Consider the following 27,078-nt stretch of genomic DNA (forward strand, 5'->3'; position numbering starts at 1 on the left):
CCAGCTGGAGGGTGACTAGGACTTCCTGTCAAGGATGCAAGCCTCCCACCCAAGTAGCATGGACCAGGCGAGGGTGAGCAGGGTGAGAAAGGCAGTTTTCTCTTTAGCTATGTATTCTCCCTTACATTTCTGCAGTTTTGAATACAAAACCCTCAAAAACTTGTGTCTTTCTTTTTTCAAAACAATGCTTTGAAACCCCTTGATACCGCACATCCATAGTGACTCTCTGCTGTTTCAGTTCTGATGGCAAACAACAGCACTGAAATGAAACAACCCTCAATTTCAAACCATGATGCAAATTAATCTACATTTACACTCTCAGGGCCTTGGGGGTGGGGGGACTTAAAAGGAGATACTTCTGAAATCAAATATTGAGCCAACACCAAATACAATCAGTTCTGCCCCCTGATTTCCATGATCTTTCTATTAAATTATGCTGAGTATGTGTCTCGTGTTCTCACTGCTTAATGACAGGGACTGCAGGCATGGGTAAGCATGGGAATGATCCATAATTCTGAAAGTAAAAGAACATCTTTGAAGGCTAAGATATTTTTTGAGCCAATTTGCAAGGCTAATTTGAAGCATAAAGGTCAAGAAAATATTCCCAAACCTAGCTAGAGAACAAATGAGAAAGTCCTTTATTTAGGGAAGCCTAGATGAATTCAGGTAAAACCAAGACACACTTTAAGTCTCTGCTCCCTCCCAGGGCAATTCCATTATGGTTTTCTTGTAACCACTATCCCCTTATCAACCCCCTTCCAGCTTCTAGTATCTTACTGACAAAGTATAGCAATGAAGCAGGAGATTATTAGGTGCAGGACTAGTGACTACAGAACCAAAGGGAGTTAGAAACAGCTCAGGTGCTGCAGCTTACATGTACTTTGAGAGAATGGAGACTGGGCTAAAACTGGGAGGTTGTAGCACTGTGATCACTGTCACACGTTAAAGGTCTATTTATTCAATTAGAAATCTGCAATAGTCCCAGCTATTTTACCTGGGACAGTGAAAGAAATTTATGGAAGTTCTGAGTACATCCAATTACATTTTTTCCTTTTTAAATAAAAAAGTCAGGAAAAAGAACTAGAATGAAAACATTATGAATGTTTCTATGCCGACCTCAGGAGAGAGCATGTTAAAAAACATTTTGGTCTTGATTATATTTAAGGTTCTATTTTTATCTCCCATCATCTTCCAGCTTTTTTTTTTTGGTTTAGACTAAGAAATGGATTGCGGTTGTCAAGTTTGACATATATAATAATAAACCATTTTGTAACCTCTCAATGAACATTAGAAATCACTGGGAAAATAGAAGTAGAAAATGAATCTTGCATGGACAAAGCCATCAGAAAACATTTACCTCAGGAAAAGAAAAGCAGTTACCACCTATATAGTCTCCCTCCATAACTTCTTCTAGTACTTTCTGTCTGCTTCTAGCACTCCATCACATGTCATACTGAATAATCCTAGGTGTGTATTTTATCACCCTGTTAAGACTATGTTCTTAGAAGACAAGAACCTTGTTTTAAAGTTCTTCTGTTTTTCCAAAACACTCAGCATGATGTACTAAGAATGTAGTTAGATCCTCTGTGACTTACTCAGGTTCTCCCATAACAGGAACACCTGGCATCTGTGTTACACACGTCTTCCAAAGAAACTCAAAACATTACAATTATCAAATCACCTCATTAATCTGCCAAGCATTTATGATGAGCTGGTAGCAAAGATGATTTCTAATAATAATGCTGTGAACATAAAACACTTTTATTTTCGAAGTACTTCTACATACAGTTTCATTTTCTCATAATTTGCCTGACTTTGATTGACAGGCATTTTAGAGATGAATGAATGGAGCACATGGGGTGTGAATGGTTTCTTCCAGGTTTCCAGTCACTGCTCTCAGACCCTGGCTCCTTCCTTGAAGCCATCTTCCTTCCCATTACTTTATGGAGGCAGAGACAGCACGGAGGTTGAAATAAGCATGTGGGCTCACCCAGTGACTGGGATCAAAAACTAGGTTTCTCAATCCCTAATCCAAGGAAATAAGTTGTCCCTACTTTTAGCCTTTCTGATGATCAAAACGACTGAGCAAAAAAATCTGCTAAACATATAGTTCCAAAGAATAAAATTAGGCTCTTCAGGAGGTTAGCGTTCAACTGTTTAACCTTTAAGGACTGTAAAGGATCTTCCATAGAATCATTATAGCCAGAGAGATTTTTTCTTTCCCCAACATAACTACATCCCCTAACACCTTAGATCCACTTATACGATGTTTTTCTCTTCTATTCTTAAATTAAAACTTAAAATTTTTACTATGTGCCATGCATTGTTCTGAGTACTGTACAAACATGTTAACACAGTCACAAAAACCCCAGGAGGCAGGTGCCACTACTATTTCTATTTTAGAGATGAGAAAACGGGCTCTGTAACCTGCCCAAGCTCACACCCTAGTAAATGGTAGAGTGGGCCTTTAACCAGCACTCTGGTCACTCCAGCCCCAAAGTCTGTGCTCCTCATCACTGTAGTGCCTGTCAAAGTAGAGCCTTGGTGGGCAAGGTGAGCTAGTTCATATAAAGTGTTCAGCAGTATAACGTAAGCACTCCAGTGTTAAGTATTACTATGACTACTACTACTCTCTAGCGAGCACGCTGACTTATCACGCCTGAATCCATTTCAAAATACCTTCTACATCTCCTAGGTACCACATTTCCTTCCTTCCTTCCCACTCCCAATACCTGCACTTGCCCAGTACTTAATAAGAAGAGATGTTGCCAGGCAGAAAGTTCTTACTAGTAAATACACAAACCAATTTTCATCAATAGCTATCTCTTCTTTCTTTTCTATTACTGAAACAAAAAAATAGCCCACTTTCTCCCAAGTCAGTCCAGCCACAGGTGAACTAGGCCTATCCCTTCCAGCCTTCTGAGAGCTATCATTCTCCCCTCTGGCCATTCCCTCTGTCTGTTGGATCTTTCCAATCAGCATTCAGACAGGCTGTAGAATCTTCCAGTGCAAAAAAAAAAAAGCAAAACAAAACCCAGGTCTAGCATTCTATTACCCTTCAGAGCCAAATTTCTGCACAGAGTTGACAAGACACAGTGTTCACTTCATCCTTTAATCATTTTAAACCAACTTCCACCCCAGATCATAACGACCACTATTTTTGTTAAGGTCACCACTGGCCACTTTTCTAATCTCATCTTACTCCATCTCTTAGATTCTGCCAGTTGCTCACTTCGTTCTTGTAACTCCTCTCCTGGTTTCCATAATACCTCATTTTCCTAGCCTTCCTCCCACCTCTCCAGGCCTTCTTCATCTGCTTCCTTTGCAGGCCTCTTTTTTACCTGATCTCTAAACTTTAGAGATCCTCTGGACTCGACTCTGAGTCATCTTCTCTTCTCATGCTCTAAGTTCTCTCCATGCCAACAACTCCCAAATTCACAGGTCCAGTCCAGCAGGTCTGTATATACATCTACCTGCTTTACATCTCCCTGGATGTCTCAAACTTAACAGGATCAAATATGAATTCTTCAATTCTGCATATAGCCTTCCTCCTAAAACCTTTTTCCTTCAGTTTTCCATATCTTAATAAATGGCTCCTTTATCCACCCAGTTGCTCATGCCAGAAATTCGGAAGTCATTGTTGACACCTCTCTCCCTAAACTTCAACTTTCCTATATCAAGTTTGAATAGTTTTGTTGAATGAATGAAGTCTTGGCTTAAGTGTTTCTTTTTCAGAGGAGAATCCCTTAATGCCATCAATCTACATGAAATTTTATATTATATTCTTTTTAAAGCATCTAGGGTTTTTCAACATGTTTCATGCTTTGTAATTATATACGCAATTTATGTGATCATCTGTGTAACATTCATCTCTCCAATTAGACCACAAGCTCCATGAAGGTAGGGACCATAACTGACTTATTCATCTCTGTATACCCAGCAATTACTACAGTGCCTAGCAGATGGTATTTGCTTAAAAAAAAATTTGTTGTGTTATCCAAAGGAAATGAAATCAGTATGTGGAAGTGATACTCGCCCTCCCATGTTCACTGCAGCATTATTTACAATAACTAAGACAGGGAACTAAGTATCCAACAACAGAGGAATGGATAAAGAAAATGTAGTATATATGTACAATGCAATACTATTCGGCCTTTAAAAAGAAGGAAATCCTGTCATTTGCAACAATGTAGATGAACTTGGAGACAGTAGGTTAAGTGAAATGAGCCAGGCACAGAAAGAAAAATGCTACATGATCTCACTTATATGTGGAATCTTAAAAAGTTGGCAGTAGAAGCAGAGAGTAAAATGGTAGTAGTGACCAAGGGCAGGGGCTGGGTGGAGGTGGCGGGGTGAGGGTTGGGTGATGTAAAGGAAAAAAAATCGTTAAATAAAAGCTGAAGCTTTTCCCTAAGCTCGTTCTTCTAAGCCAGGCATGTGCTCCAGTGCTATCAGCCATCAGTGTACTCACCAAAACCCCAAGGGTCACGACACTGCAGTGCTCATCCTGGAGGTGAGGAGTCCAGGAACCCCTTTCTCTAAGATGACCCTCGTCTAGAAGAGGAAAAAAAAAAATCCCAAGCAGATTTTTTAAAAAATCAAAAACATCAATTTGTCAATGACTATCTTAAGACAAAAACAGGTTTCTTATTTATTCCAGAATATCAGTTTCAGAGGAAGCTGTCATCCCCCACACAAATAGAATCAACTCTCAATTTTTAAAGAGTTATATCTGATCTGTAGCCAGTTCAAGGCTCGTGTGGCTTTTCCTCCTTCCCAGCAGCACATTTTATTTTCAGAGGCTGGAGAAATATAAAGTGCAAATCAAGTTTTCTACTTTTTAGAATTCTGGAAATGTAGTAGAAAGAAACCCCTCATAATGTTGCTTCTTCCCATTCCTTACTAGTATAGAGATCTGAAAGCTGACCGTAAAGGTGAGAAGAGACAAAATTCCAGATATGTCTCTGAACTTACAAAGTGAAGATCATTCACAGTTCTCCCTACTCTCAACCATAACTCTACATCCGGCAAGAACATTTATTTTCATACACTTTTGGGGGAACTTAAGAGCTGAATAACGTGACCAGATGACTTCCTTTTATTCAGTGCCTACTGTGTGCAAAGTGTGGTACTGAATTGAGCTAGCTAAGTCAATAAAACACGAAGTACTGGCCAAGCAGAACAATTTCCACCATTATTCCTTATAAACTAGAATTACGACACTGAGCCTCCCTCTTTGCCCAGAATTTACAGTTTTGAAATAGCAAGGGAGAAGTAAGTTGCATACTGTCTTAGGGCTAAATTATTTAGGAATCTTTAAAAGGATTCCTAGAGAGGCATGCCATCAAGTTGTTTAAGTAAATTCACAAATTAATCTAACCAAGCTCAGAATCACCTCTTTGATTCCAATTTCAACTCTTCCAGTGATGCTTTCCCATTTCCCTGCTGTAAGAAGTCCAGTTTATTAGAACGATGTCATGTTTAACAAATTTCATTTCTATGCTATGACCACTACTCCATAAAAGGCATAGTATCAAACTTAGAATGTGGAACTAAAAGGCCTCAGGATTCCATTCCTAGCTCATTCTTAACTTCTGGCATACCGACTACTAAAAAGCTTCCTCTCAGAAACAGTACACAATAGGAAAAACCAATCTTTCCCCAACATGTGGCGAAAAGTAAACTATGCAATGGGCATGTAGAGAAAACCTTGGTCCAAGCAAAATATTAATGTACATTTTAGTACTCGTGGGGTAAAAACACCTCTGTCACCTTTCAATAGCTAACTTTAAGCAAATAAAATTTTATATCAAGCTAAAGATTTCTGACAAAATTCAAGCATTCAAAAATGAATTTCAACTATCACCATCTGGAATAATGGCTACCCAGAATATTATTTCAGCACAGATGCCCCTTCTCTGTGAAACTCTCCTTGATTACTAACTCTCCTCTGTATGTCCTCCATGGCCCCCGGCATTATAATCACAATACTATTATAACACAAAACTGTCTGTGTAGACATGGAACTCCCTGAGGGCACTGTCATTCCTCCTCTCAGCACCTGATACCTGGTAGAAACTCAATTAATGCTGTTTGATCCATGTATTATAAAGAGCTTGGGGCTTCTTGTATCGCTACCTTTACCTTGCATTCACACAAACTAAAGATGACATGATAAATACCCGTTTAACTTCTCACCACCTGCCTTTATCCTTGGCCCTGTGAAATGAGTTACTGCACAAGTCCCTGCTCACAGAAAGGTGTAAGATAATTGCTCTTATATTTTTGACTTGCATTTAGTTTGATGATTTTTGCCTTCAGAATTCTTAGAATAATGAATAAATGTAGTTTTAACTTACAAGAGGCCCTATGGAAACAGAAACAAAAATCCAACATATTCAGACTGAATCACAAAAGTAACTGACTTATCAGGATGTTCTTTACCTTTCAATATGTCCAATTTGCTATTTCTTCTACATCAGGACATGGAAGAACTTTCCAAAAATGATCTCTACCGCCCAATCAGATGGGAATGTCACGGTCAAAGCGGAATGACACCAACTGGTCCCACATTCAGTCCTATAGGGATAAGGAAAAAGTAAAGTTCATACCTCAATTCATACTGATTCCAAGGAAAACCACCCATTCCCCAATGCTCCGCAGCCAAAGCAATCTTTGGAAGAAGAAACAGTAAGAAAACAATTAGGTCAAAAATGGAGAAGGAAGGCAAAACCACTAAAACTCAAAATACAAGAAGTCCAAGATAGGGTCACTGCAGCCCATCTCCATCCCACTGAGGCCTAACCATGCTAATGGATGACTGGGAGCTTAGAAAAGCAAAAGCCACCAGATACAAAAGCCTCATTTTAATCATTGTTTTTAACATTTTCCACAACCAAAAACAGTCACCACAGGTTGTGAAACGGACTTTTGTTTCATGTCTTCTCTGTGCTCCTGTTCTTAGCATGGTGGAGATACTAAAAAACACTGCAAAGCCTAAAATGCAACAGGCCATGAGATAATATAACTTTCAAAAATCAGTTGGTCTAGGGTAAGAGTTCTTAACTTGGTATCCCACTGACTCCCAAGAGGTCTGTGGATAGACTTGGGGGAGGGGAAGATGTTTGTGAAACTCCTGGGGAAAGCTCAGATGTTCATTTTGACTAACCTCTAAGTAATAATTAGCATGGCCTTCAATGATGAATGGAAGTAACCATCCCTGATAGCATTAGCAATTCTGTGACCTTGTCACCAACAGAAACCACAAGACATTTTCATGTCACATAGTTTTGTTGCAGATATCTTGGTATAATATATACACTACTTCAAAAATTACAGTCTCATTAGACCTGCAGCTGTATTTTATTATTTAATAATGTGTTATAAAGAAACATATGTTACAATTAATATTCTGATGACTGTTTCCATTTCATTTATAATTCAATGTATTTCATTTTGTACATTTAAAAAACATTCTCAGAAGGGGGTCCTATGTTTCACTAGATTGCCAAAGGAATACATGGGACATTACAAGGTTAAGAACCCCTGAACTGGCCGGGCACGGTGGCTCAAGCCTGTAATCCCAACACTTTGGAAGGCCAAGGCAGGTGGATCACAAGGTCAAGAGTTCGAGATCAGCCTAGCCAACATGGTGAAAACCCTGTCTCCACTAAAAAAAAAAAAAAAAAAGAAAAAATTACACAAATTAGCTGGGCATGGTGGCGTGTGCCTGTAATCCCAGCTACTCAGGGGGCTGAGGCAGGGGAAGTGCTTGAACCCAGGAGGCGGAGGTTGCAGTGAGCTGAGATCGTGCAACTGCACTCCAGCCTGGGCAACAGAGCAAGACTCTGTCTCAATTTAAAAAAAAACAAATCAAACAAACAAGAAACCCTGATCTAGAGCAAGTAATCTTCACCAAGGCAGGAAGAGAAGTTATTCCACCAACACTATTTCATAGCTGAAGAAAATTAAGCTGCCAAGAAGCCAGGAAACATATCCAAGGCCACAGACATTTGGGGCTGGCGTAGCCCAGGTTAGCACTCACAGCATCTATCTTCCTATTCTCCCACGGGGACCTTTGCTTACATTTCTACAATTGTCATCACTATTACTGTCTTGCCACTAAAGGGAGAGAGGCATTACCTTTCAAAACTAATATAAAACAAAAACCCAAACAACAGAACAAGACAGATGTACAAGATACTCCTTTTTGTTCCTTGATAAAGCACATTACCAAAGCTGAATTTGGTCTGTTAGTGAGACAGTAGTTTTACAGAAATTGGAAGAGTTGGGCTACATAATCTTTCATTCTAAGAGATGTTCAGAGCACTTTGCAGCTAGGCACTAACCTGTCAGGCAGAAACGCCATTATGAGTGGTTAGGGCAGGTGGTCTTACTACTTTGTAGATGGGAGAACTGGAGAAATACGAGAAATATAAGGGGTTTGTTCAAAGTCACACATAAGTCAATGGGAGAATGAACTTCCTGATTCTACAACCAAGGCTCTAATTACTGTACCAAGTCACCATGAACAAACATTTAGTTGATTATAATGCTTGTGAAACATCTGTATTCTTTTTCCCCACAAACCAGAGAGCATTTTCTTTTTATTCACAGAAGCAGACACTTCTGAGGAGCCAAGTGACATACACTTACCTTATACAAAGAGAACTCTATGGAAATTGTTCTTTTATCTTTTAGCCAATGACCTCCCTATCTACCATCTCTTTTGAAATCATTATCATCTTACATTCTACATGGCTATTAACAAAATATTTTAATGGTTCAATTCCAAATCTCTAAGTCATAAAACTTCCAAATCTCATACTCCCATCCCTCATCTCAACTTTTCTCAAATTTACATTAAAATTTCTCTTCTAGGCCATGCGCAGTGGCTCACGCCTGAAATCCCAACACTTTGGGAGGCGGAAGCAGGTGAATCACGAGGTCAGGAGTTCCATACCAGCCTGGCCAACATGGTGAAACTCCGTCTCTACTAAAAATTCAAAAATTAGCTGAGCATGGTGGCGCATGCCTGTAATCCCAGCTACTGTGGAGGCTGAGGCAGGAGAATTGCTTGAACTGGGATGGGGAGGCGGAGGTTGCAGTGAGCCGAGATCGTGCCACTGCACTCCAGCCTGGGCTACAGAGGGAGACTCCATCTCAAAAAAAAAAAAAAAAAAAATTCTAGCCAGGTGCGTTGGCTCACACCTGTAATCTCAGCACTTTGGGAGGCTGAGGTAGGTGAATCACCAGAAGTCAGGAGCTCAAGACCACCCTGGCCAACATGGAGAAACCCCATCTCTACTAAAAATACAAAAATTAGCTGGACATGGTGGCGTGTGCCTGTAATCCCAGCTACTTGGGAGGCTGAGGCAGGAGAATCACTTGAACCTTGGAGGCGGAGGTTGCAGTGAGTCGAGATTAAACCACTGAACTCCAGCCTGGGAAACAGAGCAAGATTCCATCTCAAAAAATAAATAAATAAAAATAAAAATAAATAAAATACAATTTCTCTTTTTATCCAAACCCTCAAACAACTAATGGAATCTTCATTTCTCAAAGCATCCTTATGCCATTTAACTAACAGCTCCTCTTATAAACCCATCTCTGTCTTTAATAGTTTGGGTGTTTTTCAATAGTGAATAAGGAGGTCTTTCTTAAACTTTTATGTAGGGCCATTACACTATTCACACAAACATCTCTTCCTTGCTAAAACTTTCCAATCACTAGTATTCAGTAAAAAAACACAAAACAGGACAATCATGTTGCACAATTTCCACAAAGGTTCTAAACCCACGTCTTACTTCCAACATCCTTTTGCCCCCTCCTCTCATCTCTCAATGATTTTACAATTTATCCTTACTGTCTGTTAGTTCTAATTCATCACTTTGCTCAGTGCACGAGTCCAAATCTCTGCCCCAAAAACGAACATTTAATTCCTGAATATATCAAGTGATAACTAATACTCCAATACCCATCATTGACCAAAATGTAACTCTTTACATAGACAGTCATTTCCCCACTGAAATCACTGCCAGGGATTTACCTATGTTTGCTGTAACCAAAGTCAAATTTTGCATCAATTCTATCCCATCTCACAGACTCTCTACTACGAGATACTTATGTCCATTTCTCTAATTTATCTAGTAACTTTATTAGTCCCCAGCTGGACTTCAATGTAGGCTCTAAGTCTCTCCTATCACTAAAAACCCATTCTTCCTTCCCCCTCCTTCAGACCTCTTGGGAGGACAGATTTCTAGCCTCCTCCTTTATGCTTGGTAGCCTTCCCATAAGGCCCCCAGCAATACTATTATAGGCCTCTGGCCCCTCCCTCTCCTTCCCTCTGGACATAATAACCAACCCTGCTGTTGTTTTACTTAGGATATCTCCATTTCACCAGGCTCACCCAACACTAAATCAGTGACATCTTAATAGTTTCTGCAACTTTCAAAGGCCGGTGACTAGGGCTCCACTTCGGAAATCACTGGTGTGTCCCACGACCCCCACAATGACTCAGTGACCTAGACATCACCAACTCACCTGCCTCGGCCCTTAACTACTCATATATTCTCCCTAGCTTCCACCTCCCTCTACCCTTCAACAAGTCACTGGCCTGCAAAGTCGGCTTTACCTCTCTCCATCTCAGGGGTCTTACAGACCCCATCAAACTCAATCCCAATTCCCTTATTTAGCTCTCCAGCTCGCCCCTCCAACACCCCTGCATCCCAAGATCCTGGGACCGTGCTCACTCTCCTGGTTTAACCTCTCCAAGCACTGCTTGGGACACAACCTCTGAAAAAAAGAGATGCCCCCCTCTCTCCCCACCGCCCATGAAGCACCCCCACCTCCCCGCACAGGTTCCTCCAGACTCGTCTCACTAAACCCGCAACCCTGGCCCCCGCCCCTTTTCTGCCCCCCTCCACCCCGCTCTTCGTGGCTGTGGCTACCCCTGCCCCCAAACCGGCTCAAAACACGCGGACGCGGACCCGGCCCCCACTACCCCCGGCTCCGGTCCTTCCCCTCCCCCTCCCCCAGGTGCCACTTACCCCGGAGGCAGGAGTGGGGGAGGGGAGAGGAGGTGCGGAGCAGGGGAAGAGGCTTGGGGCCGGGGCGGCTCTCAGCCCCGGGGGGCCGGGGCCGGGGCCAGCGGCAGCGGCGGCGCAGCGTCTCCCCCCGGCGGCGGCAGCGGCGGCGGCGGCGCCGTCCCACTCCGGCAAGCACACATAGGCTCCATTGTCCGCCAGCGCCTCCCCCTTTCCGGCTCCCCCCTCCCGGTCCCGCCCCTTCCCTCCCTTCGGCCCTCCCCCGCCGCACCGCGCCACGAAAGGTACAGCCGGCCCCGCCTCAGACGCGAGCGGAGGGTGCCCCCTCCCCCCGGCCCGACGTCCCGCCCGCAGGGAACCGGGACCGCCCCGCCCCGCCTCAGCGTACGGCCCCGCCACCGGGAAGGGCCCGCCCCTCCAGGGAAAGTCGCTCGTTCCCCTCCCCGGACGCGCGCGATGGTACCAACCAGCCGCTGCCTCCTCCCGCCCCCACCTTCCCGCAGGGCCCCGCCCACCAGGCAGCCGCGCCTCCCGCCGCCCCGCCCCCGATATTTTACTACGGGCCCGCCCACCGCCGGCACCACCTCCTGGTTTGCATAGGCACGCCCGCCAGGGCCCACCCCAGACCGTCACCCGGCCGGAGGGGACGCCCACTCCCCAGCTTAAAGCGGCAGAGCTCTAGTCCCCAACTCCAGAGCCTCCCGAGGGGCCGGCGGGGCGGGAGGTGCGGCCCGGGAGGGTCTCCTCTTCCCGTCCCTTCCTCCCCACGCGCGCACTCTCCCGGACCTCCCCGCCGCCTCGCGCAGCCCTGGGAGCAACCGAGCTGGGCTAGGAAAGGCGCGGAGGGGGAAGGGCAGCGTGGAATTTGGCCATCTTTGACAGAAACGAATTGAAGAGCCGGTCTTTCCTTCACTCTTCCCTGCCGCCCAGGTCCCGGCCTAGCCCTCAACCTTCAAGGCCACCTCCTCACACCTCCGGGACGCAGTTCCACCCTGCTTTCCGGTCCCTTCTCTCCACCCCTGAGTCTGCACCGCCTGGGCCATGGCCGGCTTTCTCCCCTCGCAGGGGAGCAACCCCTGCCCGGGACTGCGCTCTCCTCCACCCTCTGCGAAGTGCAGGAGTCCCGCTGATGCGCCAGGGGTGCCAGGTCTCCTTTCACATCAGGCCTGGCCCAGCCTGGCTCAGGCATCGCTGCCTGGTGCCCACAGAGGGGACCTCTGTCCAGGACCTCACGTCGCTTCACAGCCGGGGTAGCTCCCCTAATTTTTTGGAAGATCTCTGCTCTGGAGGGCTCAAAGTCCGAGGATCCCGGCGCTGTCGTGAGAGGGTAGCCCATTAGATTACACTTTTTCTCAGAAGGATAAAATGACGGCGTCATGGTTAGAGCATGTGGCTGAATCAAAGCTCAGATTCGGGCTATTCCTGCTTCATCTGTGTGGCCCTGGTTGCTGCTGTGAACAACTGTTATTATAGATCTGTCTGCTCTGCACCCTCCCCAAAATACACTGTTGTTGCACCTCTGTGCTTGTGCCTTGTGGGGTCTTGATCTAAGTAAGCTGCTTCGGCAACTGTGCACTGACCCCGCAGCTCTTCTGAATCAGTTAGGTGAAGACTGCCCATGTTAGAGTGTACTGCGTGTTCTCCCTGGAGACAGATGGAGGCAATATGGCCAGGTGAACGAGATAAGTCGTCTGCTCTTGCTTCTGTCACCCATGGTTTTAACCAGGGTACTTATTCCTGTGTCGGTTTCCCTTCCTAAAGGAAAACTTCCTTGGGCAACCTTTTAAGGAATGGTGCTAGTTGTAAAGGATGGTCAAGAGAGCCCTAAATGATAAAGCTGATCTGCTTTAGAAATCATTTAAAACTCTTTAACTGGTCAATGTAAGTTACTATACCCTGCCTCCCCTGCTTAGATCCTATGAAAAACTGTGGCAAGGTATTTTCTCTTTGTCTTCTGTCATGACTGAGGATATAAATTAAAGAAGAAAGGCAATAGTTGGTATAAACAATATTAAGATCAATTGAAGAATTCCAAACAGAAAATAATTTAAATGCCTTTTGTTAAGTTTGGGGCATAGAATATTTGATGTAACATAGCTAAGAACCCTTGTAAGAAAAGGCAGGAGGAAAAAGTCAGGTATGGACCTAACGGACTTTTCTTATGGTATTAGAAAAGAAAACCAAATCAGGAATATGCAAGAAACATTTGGGATTGCTAATGTTAGGTGGAAAGAGGTGGAAAGAAGGAACTTACAGAACTTATCTGTATGAGAAAACCACTGCCAAAATAAGCTCTGGCCTGGGGGGAATCCCAGACCAGATCACCTCTGCTCAGCAAGCTCAAAACAAACTCAATAACAATAATACACATGTTAAAAGAAAGTCTTAGCCATTTTACTAAGCATTAAGCCCTCATGCAGCCATATGTGTCAAACTTCAAAATTATTATTGAATCAGAAGAAAAATACAAACTAATATTAAACATACGACACTAGGGTAAAAGAATAATAATATTGAGAATTTAAGCATGCTAAAAGTCATGAAATCTAAAGGTTAGAGGTTCCATAGAAATGGTAATTTAGCTACATTGCGGATGGGATAGAAATGTGTTTTAAAATAGAATTTATTCTATTAAATAATTTATTTTACTAGAATTTTTGCGCTCTGAATTTTCTACCTTGTATGCATTTTCATCTCACTTGAGAAAGAATTCTATTTTGGTGTATAAGGATTTAACACACGGTATATACATAAACATTAATGGATAATGAAATGCTTTTTTAAAAGCATCCTATGAATAAAAGCTTCAAACTGTTACTGCTACTCTAGAAATTTTAAGATAAGAAATCATTTTTTTACCCAAATGGTAAAATTGCTAAAAATAAAGGATTTTGATGCTAAAGAGACTTGGTTTTGATTTTCTCACTTACTGAAATTTGCTTCTCATAATGATGAGCACTCACTGTGTTGCAAACATAGATGATGTAAGTTTGACTTCTTAGTTCTTTAGCTAATCATAGCATTTATGTTAGGTTTGCCTCCAGTTTTTCCACCTGTAAACTCCACTTTCAAGTTGAGGCAACAAGTGCTTTTGTTTCCTCAGTTCTTGATAAACTTACACCTAAATTTTAGGATTGGAAGGAATTCCATCCTGTCTTACAGAATGCTAAGGCATAAAAGTTCAATGATTTGCCAAGATTATGCTCAGTTTTAGGGACTAGAATTTGAGTCCAAGACTCCACAGCAGTATTCTAAATTACAATGATTGTTCATTCCTAACAATATTTATTATTGTAGGAGAGAATATGAAAGTCTACCTCAGAAATGATGAAACCAAGACTAAGAAAGGTTGAGCCCACTCGGCCAGCTGGTATCAGGGTTATGAGAAGGCTTAACAAATTCTTGCCTTGGTCAAAGCCCTCAGCTTGTCCGTGGGCTCCTGCTGCTTGTACTATTAATATTTATTACCAGTTCATCTACCTCATTGTTCACCAAAACTGGTGAATTTCAGCTTCAAAAGAATACTATCAAGAGAGTCATTAATGATTGAAAATGAAGGGTAAGAATGGAATAGCATCTAACCATTAGAAAGGCAATCTAATCTCTTGACTTTCATAGTGCTGTGCCCCAATGCTGTGATAACATGGCCAGGAAATTATTTCTTTTTTAGGTTTCCTAGGAAAAAGAAACAAATCTCCTTATCCTACTTTTCACCAGTCTATTGAAGTCAATGGGGGAGTCCCAGAGCTTCATCCCTGGCTTGAAAATTTAAAACTAATTGTCTCCTTTGTTAGGTGGAAATCAATTTTCCCGCCTCCTTTCCTCCTGCAGCTTCACCTGAGGCCCCTGGCATTCGATGAGAGCTTGAGTCTTGTTCTGTGTCACCACATACCTGTTCTTCACAACTTGGGAATCAGAGTCACCATTATTATGAAGCTTTGAAGTGACATTCAGATCCTACCACCAATGCTTCCCCTTTGTTTTCATCCTCAAACCTACATGGTTGTGCTTCCTATTCTCATTACCTTCTAAAATTCAGGTTTTATGACATTCTCATTTCCTGAGCCCTAAATGATTGACATAATGATCCTGATCCTTACCACTTTTCCTATTTAACCATTGTCCATCATGCCTGAGCAAAGGACAATCTACGTGTTCCACATGCTTTAACCATTTCTCTCCAAATCTATTGATCTTCATACCAGTTCTTCACATCAATTCTTAGAATCTCACTTTCCTTTTCTTCCTCAATTTCCACTAATTTATTATTTAGAGATAGTCTCCTATGTTGCCCAGGCTGGTCTCAAATTCCTAGCCTCAAGCAATCCTCCTGCCTTGGCCTACCAAAGGGTTGGGATTATAGGCATAAACCACTGAACCCAGCCTCATTTCTTATTCATAACTGCTTTCCCAACAATAATTCTGGGTGTTTCTACTACTTTGTTTAATTCTCCTAGACATTTCCGTAGGAATTTTGCCCTCCAGATGACCTATTTTGTTTTTCCTGATTTCAGCCTGTGCTACTGGACTCTTCCCAGCTCACACAATCAATCTCTTCCCAGTTTCTCTAGAATTACTACCCAACTATTTCAGCCTTGATTTCACCTTTATGGTTTGCATTCAGGTTGCACTCACTGGCCACTTTGTCTCCATGGAATCCTTGACCATCCACCATTCTGGCCATGGAAACTCCCAATGCTAAGATGTACTTTCACTTCCTTGTTTCCACATCTGGTCAACCAGATATTGCTAGAAAAAACATGAAGCCAATAAAATGGATCCCAACCAAAATTAAGGTGATGGCATTGAATTTCTTTACTTACCACTTTGTAATCCTTTTATGTATCCTCATTGTTGTCTCTATCATTTTCCACAGCAATTATTCCAAATTCTATCCATACTTCTTCTACACTGCAAGACCAACCTTGTCATCTCATCTCACCTCTGAAGGACCTTGCTCACTCTTCTCCCATCCATTGGCTTCTTACTCTTTAGAATCTTCAGTAAAATTTTTCTTACATTAGTACCCTTTTCCCCCCCCCTTTTTTTTCAATTCCCAATTTATCTAGAGGGCAACCTACATTCTCTGCCACAACAATTGTGTTTCCTCCTCTGTAATTTAACCCAACCATTCTACCAAAATGCTCTGTCCAATATGGCCAAACCTAATTGCCAAATTCATGTAACGAATATCCTTTCCTCCCTGAATCTCTTTTTAGTTGTTAATTCCAAGATGTGGTGATATTACAGTTTTGCCTTCTTCATTGATTTAAATTCTTCCCATTGTCTCCTAATTGTGGATGTTCTTTAAAGTTTTTGGTTCTTTGATCTTGTCTCTCTCCAATTTTCCCTAGGTCATTTCACTCTCCTAACTTTAGCTATCATCTCTTTGAAGTTTAAAGAACTTTAGCTATGACCAGCACATCTACAGGTCTAGCTCAGGCCTCTCTTGAACTTAATCCTGCATTTCTACCTACTCAGCTTGCTCATCTAAAGTGACTTAACATGTCAAAAAGCAAACTCACCATCTGTCAAGATTAAGTCTCACTTCTGAATTCCCTATATCTTTCACTTAGACTTAAAACTTTGTGGTAATCCTGACTCAACATCTTCTGTCTTTGTCTCCTCTCATCACCAGTGTCCACAAATTCCTCCTTAAATCAATTTCTTGTTTTCTGTTTCCAAGATGGGACTGTTGCAATAGATATCCCTGCCTCCAGCCTCTCCCCTCATCAGTCAATTCTACATGCTCTTGCCAGATAGATCTTTCTTTAAAAAGCAGTTTACATATACCACCATTTTTTACATAGTTCATGCAGTGTCTATTCCTTTTTAATTATTTAAGCCCCGCTGGTTCTTCTGGGCCCAATGAGGGCCCCTCTATCTACCTTAAGATCTCAACAATATGCCTTATCGTCCAGGGCCTGTTTCCCTGTAGCAGCTCCCTATTGCTGGAGAAGGAGAAAAGTGCCCAAGATCCTTTCAGGATTAATGTATTCAAAAAGGAAATAAAAAATACTCAATATGCAAAAGTCTTGTGAAGAAAATGAAGGAAAACCACAGAACATGCCAAAGGCCGAGGAAGATCGCCCTTTGGAGGATGTACCACAGGAGGCAGAAGGAAATCGTCAACCTTCCGAAGAAGGTGTAAGCCAGGAGGCAGAAGGAAACAGCCTGGCCAGGGATTTAAAGAGGACACACCCGTCAGGCCTTTGAACCCTGAAGAAATGATAAGAGGAGTAGATGAGCTTGAAAGGCTTAGGGAAGAGAGAAGAAGAGTAAGAAACAAGTTTGTGATGATGCATTGGAAGCAAAGACATTCACGCAGCTGTCCTTATCCTGTGTGCTTTAGGCCTTGAATTCATTTTTGCCTAATATTAAAATCTGGCCCAAGCTTGCTTTCTGTTAGCATTTTCTGTTGTATCTTTGACCTCCATTTTACTTTTAATAATCTGATGAAATTTTGTTTTAGGTAGTTTCCTTGGTACCAGCACCTCATTGGATTTTGGATTTTGACCCATTTTCCAGGTCTATTTCTCAATTGGAAACTTTCACACATTTGCGTGGGAATGTGTTCATTCCATGTTGTAAAGTAAAACATAACAGGTTATGGCAAAGCAGCATATTTAATATCAGCTCACATATATAGGATAAAATTCCAAACTTTGTGTGTGTGCATGTGTGTATACATGCATCCATATAACATACATCAAAAACTTAACCAAGCTTATTTCTGTGTGATGTGAAATTTTATTTGTTTGCTTCTTTTTATTCTTTTTGCTTATATGTGCTTTTTAGTGAACACGTGTCTCACACACAAAAAGAATTAAGGATTTTTTTTACAAGTAAGAGTCAAATAATTTGCAACCAGCTTATGAGGGCAATGGGGGCAACTAAACTCTTGATGAAAGAACAATAAAAAAGAAATGTAAACCTCAAATTACCTCTGGATCTCTTAGCCAGAGGAATAAACTGGCAATTATTACAGATAAAAAAAAAAAGCTCTCAACAATATTGTATAACAGAAACAATACTGGTTTTAGAGTCATATGGACCTGGGTTTAGATATTAAACTATATTTTTGTAGCCAAGTAATTTTGGTCAAAAACAATGTTTTCTCTCTCATCTATTTTAGTGGTAGATGTTTATTATAATCAACTTAAAAATATAGCCTAGATATGCAAACTTTTACTCTAGGTCCCAGTCTTCCCCCATATCCCAAGAGCAGAATCTCACATCTCTTTTGTTTTTCAATTATTTATTTATCGTAATATTTATTGAGCAACTACTAAGTGCAGGGCTTGGGGGATACAAAAAATGAATCCGACATTCAATTCTGTTTTCAAAGTATAATCAGATTTGTATGGAGGGTTCATTCATTAATAAGAAAAAAAAAAAGAGTTTACTAAGTGCCTACCATGTGCTGGGTATTGTGCAAAGTACTGAAGATTCAAAAAAAGTATAACTTAACTCCCCTGATGTTGGGATCTGGGATCTAGCTTGTTAAAAATATTGACAAGTAAACACTTATAATCAGTTATAATGAGTGGCAGAATATGAATAAATGCCAAGTGTTTGGGAATACAGAAGAGAGGTATCTAGTCCCGGCAGGAGAGTCAGGGTATGCAATAAGACCTGAGTGGAATCTTAAAGAATGTGTAGGAGTCAGCCAGGCAAAGGACCTAGCAATGTGACAGTGTATATAAATAACCGCAATGCAAGATAGAAGGTAATAAATAAATGGCAGAGCAGAAACAAAAAGTAAATCGGCAATCAGAGGAAATACATTATTTGAGGGAGAAGACATGAGCAGAACTACTTCACAGAGGTGGAAGCACTTGAGGCAATCTGAGGGTCAGGTTGATTCAGGCATACAGTGGGGCTGGATGCCTCTTTGTCTTCTCAGCACCTCATGCAGTGCCCTGCATACACAGGGACAGCACCTTGTTTGCTGTGATGATGATGGTGATGGTAATAATGATAATACCTGGGTTTGTTTCTCAGGAAGTTTGTTCCTCTGTTTTCTCAGAATGTTTACAAGGGGAGACGTGTGATTCAAAAACCCACTTCTGGGTGAAAACCACCTGATTTTGAATCCTACCTCTGCCATGAGCAGGCTATATAACCTTGGAAAAATTACTTAACCTCTCTAGGGTTTTCTCCCCCCGCATAAAGTGGAGTACTGATAATAGGTATTTTTCTCCCAGAGTAGTGTGGGAATAAATGAGTGACTGTAGACATGTAGGAATAGTACCTAGCACATAGTTAAGTGCCCGATAAATGTTGGTTCTTATTGTTGCATTTGGTCATCTCTGGATTTTCCAAAATGGAATTGCCCTGTGGGGAGATTTTAGGGACACTGAAAGGCTACCCCCTCAATACCTCACTCATTCTCACACCCAACCTCGCTTACTGATAAATCCTCAACTCTCCTGACACACTCTTGTAAATTCTGACATTAGAAATTCATACTTTGGATTTAAGATGTCATTTCGCCCAGCCCCTGGCGGGGATAACATAATAAAAGGTTAGCCCTGTTTCATTTTAATAAGTTATCTGGCCAGGCCTCTATCCTCCTTAACTGCTAACTGTACTGAGGGAATATCGTGGAGAAGAAAGAAAAGGCTAATTTTGAAGCTTGGAGAACTTTCTCCAGAAATTCAAGATAGAGGGAAAGATACTCAGAGGGCTTTCTGAGGGCAGCAAGTCCTCTGGGATTGGAAGAAGTGGTTGAGATTGGCGAGAGATGCCAAGAAGTGATGAGGAAAACAAAAACAAGGTCATCAGTGCCAGTAAAGACAGGCTTTGCTAACTTAAACAGTGCTGACCTTGATTTGGGGGCTCTGCATCAACTGCTCTTTTCTCTACTCTCTGCAAGTGTTTTGGAATAACACTGCTCAGGCTCACTTTTGATTCACAGTCACTGAGGGCACTATCCAGGTGGTTAAGGAACCCCTGTTTGTAAAATCTCACAATTACTTTTATGTGTTTGCTTTCGTAGTTATTGTTTATCAGTCAAGCATTAATAAGCCCCTACTACGTGTCTAGTGCCAAACTAAGCAGAGTGAGAGCTTCATTGGAAGCTGAATAAATATCCCTCCTCCACAACCTTACGGTCCAGTCGAGGAAACAACTACAACAGAAGATGTTTAATAATTAATTTCTAAACAGAATTACAGACACTGCACAAACGATAGATTTCCGGGGAGTGGGAGGGCGGGATGAGAAGCAATGATTAGAATCTGGAGTAGTGTGTGATAATTTTGTGAAGGATCAGAAGCTGAACTGGCCTTGAAGAATAGGATTTGGGCAGTTCCAGGAGGGGAGGACGGCCAGGAGGGAGAGACAAGGAGTCAAGCCAGAGACTGAAAGGAGCACAGCTTATGTGCGGGTAGTGAATCAGAAAATGATAGTGGTAAAGGTGAGTAGAAACAAACATAATGGCAGCCGCTGTTTATTGAGTATTTAGTATATGCATGTGCCAAGCACTATTCTAAGGACTTTCTATGATCTTATTTATATACACAATAACCCCATGAGGTATGAATTGCTCTCCCTCAACTGTTTTGCAGTTGAGGGGCTAGATACTTAAAAAGGTAAGGTAACTGTGCTGAGTCATGTGTCTAGAGAGTGGTGGAGCTGAGATTAAAGCCAAAGTCAGCCTGAGGTGAAAATGCTTAATCTTTCCACATTATAGCCTCTCTTCAATGTATGTGTTAGGATCAGTGGGGAATACAGATAGATAAATAAGGTGGGAATTAATTATGAAGAATATAATTTAGAGAAAGTATATAAGAAGAATACACTGAGGGTTTTTTTTAAAAAAAGCTACAGTTTACAGAATACTGGCTGTGGAATAGGCACCATTCTGACAGCATTATCCTGAATGTGATTTATAATTATACCCATTTTACAGATGAGAAAACCGAAATGGAGAGGGTAAATGATTTGTTCAAGCCTCGCAACGGTTAAAAAGCACAGTCCGGATTTGAATGCCAGGCTAATGGCAAAGTCTGTATTCTTGCTGCTATCCTGCACTGCCTTTCTCCTTATGCAAGGGAAAAAAACATGTAAAAATAACACCATTGCAATTTGCACGGTATTTTTCAAAGTATTTTTTATATTCACAGCCACACTTGATCCTTATGACAACCATCTGATAGGCCTAGTAGATAGCTCCCATCATAATGACTAATAATAATAGTCATAATAATCATTAAAATAACAACATTTGCCAGCACTGATTGAGTGTTCCTCATACATCCGGGCACTGTGCTAAGGGCTTTGCATGTATTATATAACAACTCTATAAGAAAGGTTCTATAATTATCCTTAATTTGCATATGAGGAAACTGGGGCTCAGAGAGGTTAAGTAACTTAACAAAGGAGCTGGACTCAGGTAAGTTAAGAGACTAGTTCAAGGTCACGTGATGATGAGTGGTGATTCCTGAACTAGAACACAGATCCCCCGATTCCATATCCATGCATGCTCTTTTCATGTTACTATTTTAACCATTAATCTGCAGCTATACGAAGGAAGATTCGAAGAAAGAGCTACCACAGGCAAGGAGAGAAGCCAGAAAACAGCAGAAATTCAGGTGTGAAATGATGCAGATTCAGGTAGGGCAATGTAAAGATAAATGAAGAAGTAGGAGATTCAGGTGCTAGCTGAAGAAGATTGTAGCAGCTTACTTCTGAAGCATATAAAGGTAAGAGGAAGGAAGAATAGTGTGTTTGGTTTCTAGCCATAAAATTGGCGGAAAGTGGGGGCAGTATGGTCAGAAGTGAGACGAATTAAAAAATGACACTGGGTAGAATGTGCTGGTGGCTCATGCTGGTAATCTTAGCACTTTGGGAGGCTGAGGCAGGAGGATGGCTTAAGCCCAGGAGTTAGAGACCAGCTTAGGCAAGATGGCAAGATCTCATTTCTATAAAAATAAAATAAAAAGTGACACTGGTCTACAGTGAGCTACTACTACACATCAGCTAGGAATGGCTATAATAAAAAAGAAAGACAATGGTAAGTGTTGGTGAGAATGGGGAGAAACTATCACTTTCATGCATTGCTGGTGGGAATGTAAAATGCTGTAGTCACCTTCAAAAACAGTTTAGCAGTTTCTTAAAAAGTTCAATGTAAGTTTACCATGTGACTCAGAAATTCTACTTCTAGGTGTCTGAGAGAAATAAAAATGTATGTCTACACAAAGAATTGTATGTGAATGTTCCTAGCAGTATTATTCCTAATAGCCAAAAAGTGGAATCAATCTGAATGTCCATCAACTGATGAATGGTTAAATAAAATGCAATCTATCCATACAACGAAATATTATTCAGCAATAGGAAATGAACTGCTGATACACACTACAACATGGATGTATCTCAAAACCCCTTTGCTAAGCAAAAGAAGCCTGAAAGAAGCCAGATGCAAAAAGACTACATATTGCATGATTTCATTTACATGAAATGTCCTGTAAACGTAAATCTATAGAGACGGAAAGCAGATTAGTGGGGGTGGGAATGGGGATCGACTGCAGATAGTATAGGGATCTTTTTGGGGTAAAGTAAATGTTCTAAAAGTGGATTTTAGTGGTGGTTGCACAACACTGTAAATTTACCAAAAAAATCATTAAATCATACACTTAAAATGGGTAAATTTTATGGTTTGTAAATTATACCTCAATAAAGCTGTGTTTTAGAAAAGTGAAGCTGATTTGTAAAAAGACGAAAGAGAGTAAAGTTTTAGAATTATGGGTGACTGAACACCAAAATGGAGATGTCTTGCCAGGTGAGAGGACAGGCTGGAGGTGCAGAGGTGAGAGCTGAAGCCAGGAAAATGAATGAGCTCACCAAAGGAAAACATATGCAAGAGAAAAGGAAGATGTCAAGGGTAAAGCTTTCAGTGTCACTACCATTAGGAGCAGGGATGATGGTTTGCCTGGGCTGATAGGGTGCTCACCCTGGTAACAACATGTCCAGGTAATGTTAAAATTCACTGATATCCTCTAAGCATGCACCCACTGAGAGCAGAGTTATGTATAAGCCCCAAGGCATGGCAAACAGTAGGGTAAATCTGTCTGGAGGAAAATTGCCTCTAAATGACTAAAATACACAAAGATAACTGGGAATGGATTGAAGATGTTCCCTGTATTTTGGGTTTAAAAAGAAAACTGAACAAACACTTTAACCTAAATGAGAAATCACATCAGCATTAGGGAGTGCAGGGTCTCAAAAGCAGTATTTCACTTAGTCACTGGGGATATGATGCTGGCCCACCCCTACAACAGTGCTCTTTGGTCACGATATTGGCTTCTGACTTTAGAAAGAGCTAGCAGAGACTCTCAGGTAAACTCTGCAACTGCTTTCCCACCTCTGAATTTGGGACAAACCCTCCTCTTCCTCCTGGCTTCGCCCCACCCCACCCCATCGATAGCACTTCTGGGAGGGGGTGCTCCCACGCTAGGAAACTAGTGAGCCTCTCTTTCTCCCAAAGTCTGACATCTTGATGCCTTGGTGATAGAGGGAGAACCCAAACAATCCTTTTTGTTTCATCTTATTTCATATTTCTGTAAATGAAGTCAATGTACACTGTCCTTTTTTGTTAAAGGGTGAAAAATAAGAATCTGAGAGTTCAAGGTCAAAGTAGCGGTGAATAGAAAAGGAAGCCTAGGGTCCGAAATGGCACTGGCTTCAGGACCACCCACATCATATTGAGGGTTCAGCTAAGTCGGGCCTCTTAACCTTGAGTCCGCAACGGAAACTAAGGCTAGAACTTGGATGGAGAAAAAAAATACATCTTTGCTTCCATTAGTTAATGAAAATTATCATTTCCTTCAATTATGGATCCAGGCAACAGATCAAGGTGGTATGAGCAGCTCATGATGTTTTAACCAGCAGAATCACAGATATCCCAAATATCGCTTACAGTCATCACTATGGCAGTACAATAATTATAAGACCTGCCAGTAGACTTTTAATTAATGCTCTAATAAAGAAGCACATATTACTATATCACAAACTTGACTTTTAAAATATTTAGATCATTATATTTCATTATAACCTATTTTTGTAATCCTAAGTAATTTATTTTATGTGTCTAAAATTATTATTCTGTTCATAGGCTTCACGAGACTGTTCATGGGGGCCCATAGCACAGAAAAGTGGAAACATCCCTGGGCTGGAGGAACTCTTCCCTAATCCCCATCAAACACCACACACACACACACACACACACACACACACACGCCTCCCTACAAGGCCTGAAATCCCACCATTAGAGAACATTTCCTTTGAGTTTTTAAGATTCCCATTAAAATGCAAATGCCCCCTAAGGAGAAGAACTTCTCAGAGTGTTATTAGTTAACCCCTTAAATGAGATTGTTTAGCAGCTAGCTGGGCACAACATCCTACAACTCAATTAAACAAACGTTTACTGCCCTCCTGCCATGGTTAAGGCGCCAGACTTGGGGATAGGGAGCAAAATCCCACAAGGTTTCTCCCCTCAAGGGGGCTTGCAATCTAGTAGGGTGAGTAAAGGAAGTACAAAAAAGGCAGGAAGAGAAACGCAACGCCAGAGGTGCAAAGAGCAAAGCCTGTTCCGGGGGAGGGCGGCTGGGAAGCAAGAGATCCATTCATGCGTGCATTCTAGAAGGACTGACTGCCTGTGGACTCCGGGCTAGGTCCTCAGAACACAGCCTGAGCCAAGTTCACTGCCTAGCGTTCAAGTTAAACAGATAAACCACAAGTAAGCTACTGTCGTTGGGTTCTCTCGGGCGTATAAAGTCTGGGGAAGCACAGAGGAGGGAGTGACTTAGCGGCTATAGGGGCGGGGAAGAGTCTAGAAAGGCTGTCGTTGTGATGGATGTGGCACGGAGTAAGTGACATATGAGCCGAGTCTATCTAGCAGGGTAAGTTTAGGAGAGACGGGGTTGGGTGGGGGGAGAGGGAGAGAGAGAGAGAGAGAGAGGGAGAGCGAACCACATTCCTGGCGGAGGTATGTGTAAAGGGCCTATGCTGAGAACCATTTCGGTGTGGTGGGAGCGCTTAGCGATAGTGGAGGAACCAGGCAGGAAGGCAGGAGGATGGGCCTGGAATTGTAAAACAGGGCATCTTAAATTTAAGGCTAAGGAGTTTGCATCTTATCCATTTGGAACAATCAGAAAATTCTTCACTGCCAGGAGGCAGTGAAGAAGGTATTTGAAGAAGGAAGTATTTGAGCTGGGCCTTAAAGCATGAGAAAAATTTCAACAGGTGGAGAGGGGGCTGAGAGAGCGTTTCAGGGTAAAAGAACAGCATAGCCGGGCACAGGGGCTGAAGACTCCGGGCTTGGGAAAAGCCTGCGAGAGCAGTGTGTGGTCCAGAGGGTCCAGAGCACTGGGATCACATGGAGGCCTATTAAGGGCGGGTCCCCTGGCCCCGGAGCAGACCCGCCAAATCAGAATCGCTCACGGCAGGCGCCTGCTAGCCAAGCTCTTGATGCGCAGTAAAGTTGTTCAGTGGCTTAGTAGGCGAGAACGCCAAAAAGGAAAGTGACCTCTGAGTGCAGGGTAAAAATCTGCACTTAAATAGGAAGGCTCCTGAGAAAGGACCCAGTGGGAGAGTGGCATTTATCAGAGCCTTACTTGAGGAAGGTTTACCAGACAGAAGAACTTAGGATGGAAAGTGTGGAAACCCAGTTAGACGCTATTACAGTAGTCCAGGTAGCGGGTAATGAGGACCGAATTTTGGTAGTGGGAGGGGGAAGAAGGGAGAAGGGACAAATGTAAGACATTTGGGTGGCAGAATCTACATGGCTTCCCGGGCAACTGAAGTGGGTGGAAAGGCTGAGTCACACATGACTTCAGGGAGCTAAGCTGGGCGGTGGGGAAAACAGCAGAGCCTTTAAAAGAAAAGCAGAGTTAATAAGGCGACTTTATGGGGAAGGTGATCGGTTGAGAGAGACAGTGCCAAGCACAGAGAAGCCAATACTAGTGATGGTTTTTATTTTGCATCCCACTGTAGTTAGTGGGATACAGGATGGAGCACAGGTGGTACTCCTGGGCTGACAGCGGGCTGAATTTATCACCATTTTGTTGAGGATCCCCTAACAAGGTGGCAGGAGCGCTGAGCTATAAACCCAGGCAAGTCCCTTCGCCTCTTAGGAGCTCCTGTTTCCTCCTTGGAAAAGCAGGTGATAATAAAACCTATCACCCACTCATCCCTTGGGAGTACTGCGAAGAGCAACCAATATACATACATAAATACGCTTGAAGCTCTCAGCAAGAACAAAGTGTGCTAGAAATGCTAAACAATAATAAATTCAGCCACCCCCAGTTCACCATGATAATAAACAAGGTGTCTTTTTTAAAAGCAGGGTAGTTAACTAGGTAATAACTTTGAGGCTGTCTTACATAGCCTCTAACAACAGGTAATTAAATCTGAACTCGATTTTCAAGAGTACCCTCATGAGAGGGTCTCAGAATGACCCTAATACCTCCACGAAACCGAGGTCTGGACTACATAGCAATTAATTAACATGAAAATTGCTTTATTGTCCCCTCCCCATCCTTGGCATCATGTGTGACTAATATCAGCATCCAAACTACAGGCAGTCCCCACCATCCCCCCAAGCTGTACTCTTTGTCACATGTCACACCCCTGAGGTCCGTCTCTTGGCAGAATGGTGCCATATAAAATATTCAGATCCTAGGTAGGATGTGTGCAACCTACATGGAAAAGAAGGCTGTCAGAAAAACAGAACGCAAAAAACGGCACTCCTAAAATGACAAAGATTGCAAATCCAGTTTTAAAGGAATACATCTCTAATTATATGTTCCATGCATAGCAAATCTCTTTTAATAAATCCCACCACAATCTCTGCTCCCCTAAAGAGCAGACCTGATAGGTAATAACTCCCCTCCTCTGTGGTAAAATCCAATTTTCACACCTGGTAAATGAAATAACTCCACTGTGAACCAAGGTTGGGTTGGGGTGAGCTGTTAACAGAAGGTTAGGGGCTGTGCATCATGTAACAGCTCTTCTGGGAGCCCCTTCCAGA

At 42.2% G+C, this 27,078-nt stretch overlaps 1 protein-coding gene and 1 pseudogene across 2 annotated transcripts in view; one reads left to right on the plus strand and one right to left on the minus strand.

Annotated features, from left to right (window-relative positions):
- The window catches only part of LOC140709472 (uncharacterized), a 74,929-nt gene that overhangs the window by 401 nt on the left and 47,450 nt on the right, over positions 1-27,078 (minus strand). The window contains exons 1-3 of one of the 2 annotated variants that reach the window (XM_073008432.1): positions 11,049-11,236; positions 6,445-6,579; positions 4,472-4,554 (exon numbers count right to left, since the gene is read on the minus strand). The gene's annotated coding sequence lies outside the window, so the exon portion shown is untranslated. Of the gene's footprint in view, positions 1-4,471; positions 4,555-6,444; positions 6,580-11,048; positions 11,237-27,078 lie in introns of those variants that run through there. The other variant, XM_073008433.1, reaches the window with a different exon arrangement.
- On the plus strand, positions 14,514-18,241 carry LOC140709351 (transcription elongation factor A protein-like 8; annotated as a pseudogene).

This window comes from Chlorocebus sabaeus, chromosome 20 (assembly GCF_047675955.1).
Source record: "Chlorocebus sabaeus isolate Y175 chromosome 20, mChlSab1.0.hap1, whole genome shotgun sequence".
In the NCBI taxonomy this organism is placed as follows: domain Eukaryota; kingdom Metazoa; phylum Chordata; class Mammalia; order Primates; family Cercopithecidae; genus Chlorocebus; species Chlorocebus sabaeus.